At 33.9% G+C, this 10,010-nt stretch overlaps 1 long non-coding RNA gene across 1 annotated transcript in view; it reads right to left on the reverse strand.

Moving 5' to 3' along the window:
• Positions 1 to 875: 875 nt before the first annotated feature.
• The window catches only part of LOC111088542, a 12,447-nt gene continuing 3,312 nt past the window's right edge, over positions 876 to 10,010 (reverse strand). Inside the window, exon 2 of the long non-coding RNA XR_002613028.1 lies at positions 876 to 916. This is a non-coding gene — a long non-coding RNA (uncharacterized LOC111088542). The remainder of the gene's footprint in view (positions 917 to 10,010) is intronic.

Consider the following 10,010-nt stretch of genomic DNA (forward strand, 5'->3'; position numbering starts at 1 on the left):
CCTGTCGTCGCATTGTGAATTAAGGTGTAGACGAGTGTATGTGTGTGTTCGTGTTTTCTTATAGCAAAGCCAGATCATGCTATTTGTTGTGTCCAGCGAGGGGAATCAAACCCCTGATTTTAGCATTGTAACTCCGAAGACTTTCCGCTGTCCCATCGGGGGACGGTGTAGTTGAAAGAAGAACACTCAGGGGAACTGCTGTGCTGGCTGATCCCTGATCACAATGGTTTCTTGTTCAAAGTAAACTATTAGAAACCTAACAGTATGACGTCAGGCACGATCGTGAATCAAGGCAACGCCAGGTTTCTTTGCATTCACGAGACGCACAACTGGGATCTATATCGTTTTTATTTGACTCTACAGATCCGAAATTCCTGACAACTGATAGAATGAGTCGCCCAATGGCGTTGTTACTAATTTAAGTTAGCTCGAAAAAGAGTACACCAGAGAAATAAAAGCCGTCTTTTATTGAAATAACCGTGCATTCTAATGACTAAGAACGTATCGAACTTTCGAATCACATTTAGACGTTGTCTTCAAGAATGTATTAAATGTTTGCCGTTATAATTTATTTCACTATATTGCAGAACTATATCAAAGGGAGATAATTTTTATGAGTAAGTAGTAAACATAGATGTTTATGTTTAAAATGTATTCAAGTACTTAAATACTTTAGTTTTTGTAAATAAAAACAACATCTCGTCAGTAAAACTCATTTCCAGACAAAGATCCTTGCTGCTTATATTGCTCACTGTTGTATTCTTACCTGTTAAAAGACGTTGCACTTTGCTTATCATTGTTGGGGTACAACGGATTGAAGTTCTCTTCCTGGATGGTCCTGGTGCCTCAAGATGATCCACACTGCTTTTTTTTTCCAATGTCATTAAGTACAAGGCATATCCTCCTCTTGGAAATTCTAAATGAAATCATTTTAATAATATAATATTTGGTGTCGGAAAGGACTGTTACATACCCTCCCCATTTTTTGGTGACATCACAGTACCTACGAACATCCAAACAATATTAAAATTTTGACACATGTCGTTCCATAACATCTTTATACTGGTTGTGGTTGTCACGTGAATTGCTGATTTGTATATTCAAAACCGTTTCATATAAGGTATTCAACCCCTTTATATATTAAAAGACGGTTTTCACATATGCTACTTCCGAAAATGGTTATGATTACACGCAGTTTATCTAAGGATTTGATTTTCTGTTACTTCATTCTACGTTATAATTTTTCTTATAGTAAATTGAAAAATTAATAAATATAGGAATAAAGCAGTAACGTTTTTACTTTTGTTAATAACCAGTTTAATTTCAGTCACACCTCAACTTTCCATTAAAATTATCTATGCAACATCTAGTGGAAAACAAGTCTTCGTTTAGGCATATTTGCTGGGTAATTCGTAAATCGTACGACTGCAGACTAAGATAAAGTCCCGCTCATATTTCTGTGCCTAAAGTATTATATATATTATTACAAAAGATAAAAACCTGTTTCTGTGCTTGGGGGATCCCAAACTGCATTATTTTAATTAAATATATTTTAGTGTTGTTTATTGGTCTAAACAGCTTTGTCGATACAGAGCTTGAATCTAATTTAACTGTAGATTTTGTCTTTAAGATTAGGTTCAAATATCAAACTTTATTAGATTAAAAAAGACATTAGTATATATATATATATATATATCAGTAATTAAAATTTCCCCAAGGCCTTTAATTAGTTGCCAACAATGTTTTGCTATAACCAACTAATTTATTTAAATTCTAAACGCTGCATTTTTATTTTTCAGATATAAATGAAATATTTAACATATAAAAGTTTACTTTTTTATGCCGTTGCGAAAGTTAACGTTTCTTTCACACATACATTATATATGTGCATTTAAATTCATTTTATGACTGAGATCAAGGAGAGTTTGAAGAGAAAAAGAAATTCAAAATTTTCTTTAAAAGTTTATTTACCATTACATTTTTGTATTATTTTCGTTTGGATATTAAAAATCTCAGCTTCAGTAGCTTTCTCCACTCTAAAATGTTGAGGAAATAGTTACTAAGTTAAGTAGTTACTAAGTTAAATAGTTACTAAGTTAAACTGGCGAAAATAAATATAACTCAAACATTTCAAGCTTAAAATGTTTTATGTTATGTTTTACGTAATGGCTGTCCTCGGTAGGCCAGCAGTAAGGTTATGGATTACAAAGCTAAAGTCCGAGGTTCGATTCCAGCGCGTGGAGAGAGAGAGAGCAGATAGTCCATTTTGTAGCTTCGCTCTAAAACAAAAACAACGTAATGTGTATTTTCGTGATTAAAGAAATAGTCCCGGCTTTTGGTCACGCATGCGCGATGAATAATATTTGTGTCACGTATATTGAAACATCTTAGTTTTGAACATCAAAATAACGTATTTTTGTATCTAAACATGTTTTTTTTTTGTATTTGTGAGGTCGTGTATTTATTATTATTAAGTTTTTAATGAATGAAACTGTAAAATTCTGGGCACGTTTATTCTGGTAAACGTGACTGAAACTGAAAAGTCGTTCATTTAAAATATGAATAAGTTCATATATAATTTTTATACAAAAAAGGAAGTTAAGGTAACACATTCAACAAAACTTCTGTTTGAGTGTTTGTTTTATTAATTTAACGTTTAAGTAGATGCAAAGCTTTTATTATGCGGCCCCTTCTAGCCTTACATTATACTGGCGTAGAAATACAGTGGTGAAAACAGCCCATGTAACAATTCTGTGTTTTCACGTGATCTATAATTATAACCGCTAGGGTTTAGTATTTGTTTAGTATTGGCTAACGTAATAATAAGATTTAGTTGAAATTCCACTTTCATCAGATATTTCCATTCCATATACTTTTTACAAGCAAAGATAATAAGCAAATACAATAATATGCTGCGTGATATTGTAGAGATATTATTTGACTTTCGGATTTACCTAACGTCAAAACTGTGTTTATGAAAAGGATTTCACAACAGAGTAAATCGTACTTCTACTATAATATCACAGACATAAATAAGAATCGAAATTTATATACGTACCCTACGATGTGAAGACGTCATCAGCACGTCATAAAATTGACGTTTAACAAGTCACGTGGAATTTTAAAATCATATGCAACGTTGCTAAGTAAGAACACTGTCCTCAACAGACGACTACATTTTTATGATAATAAAAGAAGTTTACTCACTGTTCCAGTAACATAAGTCTCGAGCTTCAGCTCGTGAATGAGCAAATTATCTTTTATTCGGAGGCTCTGTTCATCATTGGCTGTTGCTAAGATCTTAAACCAACTTTGGTAGACCTAGTTTTATGTTTTTATTGCTCCCAACTGTTTAAACCTCTCTAGTATCGTAGGTATGTTGATGACACATTTACTATCTTTGAGAACTTTGATAAAGCTTCGCAGTTTCTTTGGTATATAAAGTGCAAATGTGTCTGTTTTTTTTCTTTTATGGGTAACACTATAGGCTCCCTTCTTCCAAATATTGTCTTATTTGATGCTACATTTTTAGCAATATAGTGATAGGAATATTCTTCCTCAAAATTGGCTATTGAATGTTCCTCCAACTATACATTAACTAGAAGGTTCTTCCTCAAAATTGGCTATTGAATGTTCCTCCAACTATACATTAACTAGAAGTTTCTTCCTCAAAATTGGCTATTGAATGTTCCTCCAACTATACATTAACTAGAAGGTTCTTTCTCAATATTGGCTGTTGAATGTCCCTCCAACTATACATTAACTATAACTTTTCGCCAGTTAACTCCACTCTGGGCTGTCCTTCGTATCTTTCTCCAGGTGTACTCAGCTCTCTTTAATTCTGCCTCTGCGTCTCTTCGCCAGTTGTTTTTAGGTCCGCCTTCTGGGTTTCACGTCAGAGACTGTTAAGTATATTGGATGTTGCCTTCCTTAGAGTATGTCCTATCCAACCCCACTTTTTACGCTGTATTTGCTGGCCAATAGGCTCTTGGTGAGTCTTGTATTTAATTGTTTTAAGAAGCGATAACACTTATAAGTTGTGATAATTAATTCTTCTTTGGTTGCAAGACTAAATTATGTCTTGTGTATATGCTGCCAAGGCGATTCCAGGTCAGTCTTTAGTCTTCTACACATGATAGCAAATAGATTTTCACACAGTCCTGATAGATTAAATGAAGCATATTCTAGCAGGAATATTCAGGTACAGTCCTGGAAAACTGCATTAGGAGTCGTATATGTTAGCATGGGCGTTCTTAGGTAGTCCTGCAAGAAATATTAAGTCCTGTAGATATCTTAGCATAGAGATTGTGGTTCCAATTCTCTTGGATGATATGCCATTCACACTTGATTGGATGTCAGTTTTAGTTACAGCCCAATAAGATCGAGTTACGGTTTACACAGGACGATTCAGGTAAATTACTTCAACATGAAGTTTAGTTTTCTGTATATGCTAACGTAGAAAATATAATATAGTCTTGTAAAGGTAAATTGGGCTTTTTTACATTTATTAGTATGGTAAAATCCTGGTAGGTTATATTAGCCCTTGTACATACGTTTTATAAATTTTAAGTATGGCACACAAAATAAGCGCATTACAGCTACGCCTTCAACATTTTTTTCAGTGTGTTTACAAGTTATGTAAAATTATTCTACAATATTTTGGAATTAATTATAGTCGATTGTAAACATATTTGTGTATGTGTAACGCATTAGAACTACGCCTTCAACATTTTTTTTCAGTGTGTTTACAAGTTATGTAAAATTATTCTACAATATTTTGGAATTAATTATAGTCGATTGTAAACATATTTGTGTATGTGTAACACCAGACCCATAATAATTAAATAAGAAAAAAAGAACCTTGATCATTAAATTATCAAAGGTTTCAAAAATAGTGGGTTTATGATATCTATATTGTCAACACATTGTTTTCATAACATTATTGCCCTCCAGTGGCATAGCGGTATGTCTGCGGACTTACAACGCTAGAATCCGGGTTTCGATACCTGTGGTGGGCAGAGCACAGATAGCCCATTGTGTAACTTTGTGCTTAATAACAAAGAAACAAACAAACATAGCATTATTAAGTAAGAAAAATAACTCCGACCATTAAAATATCAAAGGTTGATGAAATAATGGATTTATGATAATACACCTAAATTGTATCAGTGTTTAGTAAATGCTTAAAACTGTTTTGCACAAACTATCATAATGTTCAGCTAAATTACAGTTAACCCTAACTGATTGCTTTTATTAGTGACACTAGCCCAACTGGTTTATTGGTTGTACTTACCTTAAGAACGTCTCTTTGAGATAAGAATGTAAGGAAGTATGACATTAAGATAGTTCTTGGATAGTTCTTAACAGAATAAGAGATACAGATAGGGAAATCAATGACAGAATAGAAATTAATAGAATATTCGACTGGCGGTTTGTAAAGTTATCAGGAATAGATATAAATAACCAGCTCTTAAAAGTGAATATGATACTATTTAAAAACAAACGCGTTATTGTTTGTTTGTTTTGAATTTCGCGCAAAGCTACACGAGGGCTATCTGCGCTAGCCGTCTCTAATTTAGCTGTGTAAGACTAGAGGGAAGGCAGCTAGTCATCACCACCCACCGCCAACTCTTGGGCTACTCTTTTACCAACGAATAGTGGGATTGACGGACACATTATAACGCCCCCACGGCTGAAAGGGCGAGCATGTTTGGTGGGACGGGGATTCGAACCCGCGACCCTCAGATTGCGATTCGAATGCCCTAACCACCTGGCCATGCCGGGCCTCAAACGCATTATATTCCTTATTTAGCCGTTAAACTAAAACAATCAAAACACCCAAAATCCAGTTATAAACCAGTATTAAAACATATCTAAATATAAAATGCATATTTTGGGGGATTATTTTTAAAAATTGGGTTGATGTTGATTATAATATAATCAGAAGAACATTGCAGATTGTGTTCGGGTTTAGGTTTTTAGCGCAAATACACAGCGGGGAATCGAAGGCTGGATTTTTGCGTTGTAAGTCCGTAAACTTACCGCTGTCCCACTGAGGAACTGTCGATTTTTAAGCAGTAAATAGATTGAAAAGGTACAGATTCATAAATAAGTCAACTTGTATGCTCACTTTAAGTAATAATATATTCTAAATGATCTAAACGTATCTTAAAGGTCTTTACTAATAAGATTCTAACATCAAAAGGTTGCTACTGGTGAAGCACCTTAAAGCTGTTGTATTTTGAAAGGAAAAAAATGTCTGTGTTCGTGAAATATATATATATAGGTAAAACGTTACAAAATGATTCATAACGTTTTTCATCATACTCGCTGTGCCACAACATTTGTGATATTCTTATATGAATATTTACATGTACTTAAGGAACCTCCTCAATAACAGGAAGAACGGCAGGAAACGGATGAAGAAAGTAATTCCGCGTAATAATGATGCAAGGATTACAAGGAAAAACGGTTCAAAACAGATTATTTATTGACTTTTGTTTCGAGCCTGAAGGTCTGCTGTAATACAGATATAAAATACTTTCATCAATACTGTAAATCAAACGTTACTTTACTTACGATATTGAATGGCCATAAAATCATATTTTCCAGTGTCACCAATCAGAAAACAGTTAAAACTGTATAATTGTCACCTCAAAAAGTTCATTCTGTTCACTAAGGCTCAATAATAATAGAGAAACAGACTTTAGCTTGGTAGCAAAAGAAAGTGGTGATAGTCCTCAGACTCAGGTTTGAAGTAATCGGTAATGGATTTCTATATATAAAACCAAAATCTAGAAAAATACGTTGCCTGCAAAACAATTGGTAAGAATATGGGTCTTTCCTTTTTTAAAATCGAGCAGGATAAAGGGTGTCCATCTAGCAGGAGCATAATTATAAAAGACTCCTTCCTTGACTGACTGTTTATTGATATTTATAATGAGATTCTATTAATAGCAACAGTCCAAAGAAAATATGTTAGCTTCAAACAAATAATTTTACCCTGTCAATTGCTGATGAGAGACTGACTAAGAGTAAAGATGGCCGGATAGGATTATAAGCACAACGTATCTCAGACGGTATTCCAATTGACTTATTCCTTGAACAGAAGTCAGGGCTATCTCATCCTCCACCATGCCAAAAAGGTAGCCAAAAACCGGCTAACAAGCCTCTTATGTCACATGCAAGTAGGAAGGCAAAATGTGGACAATGAATGACTGGATGCATGTGTGTTTTATCCTATTGTGTTGTGACGTAATATATAACATGGTGGAAAATCACGAAACTACTTGGCCCTCCTTCTGTTGTGCTGAAAATAAAAGCTGTTAGAGCTGGTATAATAATAATGGAAATGTTCTCATGAGGAGGTTGGGTCCCTTAAAAGGGTGAAAGACATTGCCATTATGACAATACAATTAATCAGTGTTCTCGTCTCCATTCATTTCCTTTCTTGATTTTTTTAATTATTATATTATGGCTTTACTATGAGCAGTATGTTAACATGTGTTCATTAAAATAGTAAGGCAAATATAGGTTCTTCTAAGCTTAATATCTTGACAGGAATAAATTAATTGTGTACTATGTAATGCTATGAGTAGAACATAGAAAACAAATTAACTAAAAGGAGACCTAATCCCCGGCCATAGCCAGTAACTAATAAGAGACCTAACACCTGACTGTAGCTGGCATTATTATGACAATACAGCCACTAAGTAAAGGTGAATAACTACAGAAGTGAAAGAGGTGTGAATGAACAGTATTGCAGTGAGAAGTAAACATAATATGAACTATTAATGTCGTCTAAATGAGAATAAAAAAAAACGAATGTTTTTGTTCGAAACTAGATTGTTCGAAGAAGTTTAAAAATCTGAGGTATTAGGAAGAAGAAGAAAGTAATGACGTGTTACAGAGGCTCAATAAACTGTAGTTTGGTATAATGAGGAAAGGACCATGTTATTACCTTAGAACGTTAAGAGAAATTGTTCCAAGGGAGTAACATATTTTTATGTTACTTAAATGAATCAAATTACTCAACTTTAAGTAAGTTGGCTTGTAAGTACAAAGCTACACAATGACCGTGCTGTGCCCACCACAAGTATCGAAATCCGGCTTTAGAGGTGTGAGCTTCATACTTTCCGCTGAGTCAGTGGGGGGGAGGTGGAGTTTCTCAAATTTTAAAAATTATAAAATTGATTTATTAGAAAAGGATAATAATTGATAATTGGTTTACAAGAAACTGTTTGAGTATTGAATTGTATTATTGTTTTAAGCGAGTGAAAAGTTTTGTTTACTTGTTTGTTTGTTGTTTAGCGAAATGTAACACAATGGGTTATCTATGCTCTGCCCACTAGGGCTAACGAAACCCGGTTTTTGAAAAACTACACGTTCTTTGCTGTATATTACATGATGTCATGTAAAATTATAAGATTGAGTGGGAATACGTTGTGACATTTGTGACAAATATTCCAGTACGCCTAAACACTGTTGCTACTCATATCCTTCCACCAATGCTGACTTCCACCATAATTAACAAGGACTGTTCCAATATAATTATACAAAACTTCTCCACTCTCATGTTGTCCGGACTTGACTTAAAGGGCATAGTAGTGGTTTCAACCATCTTTCTTGGCTAGCACAATTTTTAGATTTCAGTCTGTTTGAATATCTTCTGAATAAATTCGAACGTCGCCACATATTGTGAAACACTTGCAAGTCACACTTCTCAACGAATAGGCAATAGTCGAACAAAGTACCATTCAGGTGTGGCATATAGTGAAGGCATATAGATGGTTCAATTGAAAATTAATTGGGATGATATATGCATAGCCCAGACATATAGTATAGATGGTCCATCAGAATATTAATTGGGATGCTATATGCCGAGTGAAGGCATATAGATGGTTCAATTGAAAATTAATTGGGATGATATATGCATAGCTCAGGCATATACATGGTCCAACTGAATATTAATTGGGATGCTATATGCCGAGTCCAGGCATATAAATGGTTCAATTGAAAATTAATTGGGATGATATATGCATAGGTCAGGCATATACATAGTCCAACTGAATATTAATTGGGGCCCTAATAATTGCAGTTAACTTTCACTAGAACCGTAAAGCCAAGAAAAGGCATAACATATTTACCATGTACTACTAGTGCTTACATAGTTTTGTTAGTCAGTGGAGTATTTTTTTTACTAAATTATTTAAATTTCGTGTACATTTGTGAACAGATCCCAGAACGAAGGGAAGCTCAAAGATTGTCGAAGTTTTTGCAAAATAAAACATTATTTCTTGAACAATTCCAAACCTTAATCCTTAGTGACTTTTACGTGAAATGTTAATTGCTTTCGATATTACCTGAATTTACCTGATTCGGCTTTGGCTATAATGAGTTCTTTAACTTCAGTTAAGTAGGCAAACAACCTGATATATAATTGAGTAATGTTGGATTAAGACATACAGTTTTGTACCATATATGTAGGATATTTTTAATATCTTACCAATTTTTCTTTGGCATTAATTCCAAGTTATCAAATCTTTTTCACGTTTGTTCTTAGCAGTTCATTATTAATTGCATCAAGTCAATATGTTAGGGATGTCTCTGTTTTCTCATTTCTCTGCAGATTAGCCCTTATTGACAAAAAAGTAATATTTTTCGGGTTATTTGCCTGATATTCACAAAGGAATACACAGCTATTATTGACCTATAACCAGTTTCTCAGCGTCCTGGTTGTAAAGTTTAAATTTAAAGTAATTGGTTACTATTAAAATTCCTATTAGAAATATTCTGTTTGATTTTGCTCCAGCGGGTAAGTTTAGTCTGATCAGTTTGACTTTAACTTATTAATACTTGAAGATTGAAAATTTTGGATACCCTGGCATGATCAGCTAGCTATAGGCTAACTGACAAATGGAACCCAAAGAATTCTATAAATAAAGTATTTAATGTTGGTATGATCAGCTAGCTATAGGGTAACTGACAAATGGAACCTAAAGAATTCTATA

Source organism: Limulus polyphemus, unplaced genomic scaffold (assembly GCF_000517525.1).
Source record: "Limulus polyphemus unplaced genomic scaffold, Limulus_polyphemus-2.1.2 Scaffold3989, whole genome shotgun sequence".
Lineage (NCBI taxonomy): Eukaryota > Metazoa > Arthropoda > Merostomata > Xiphosura > Limulidae > Limulus > Limulus polyphemus.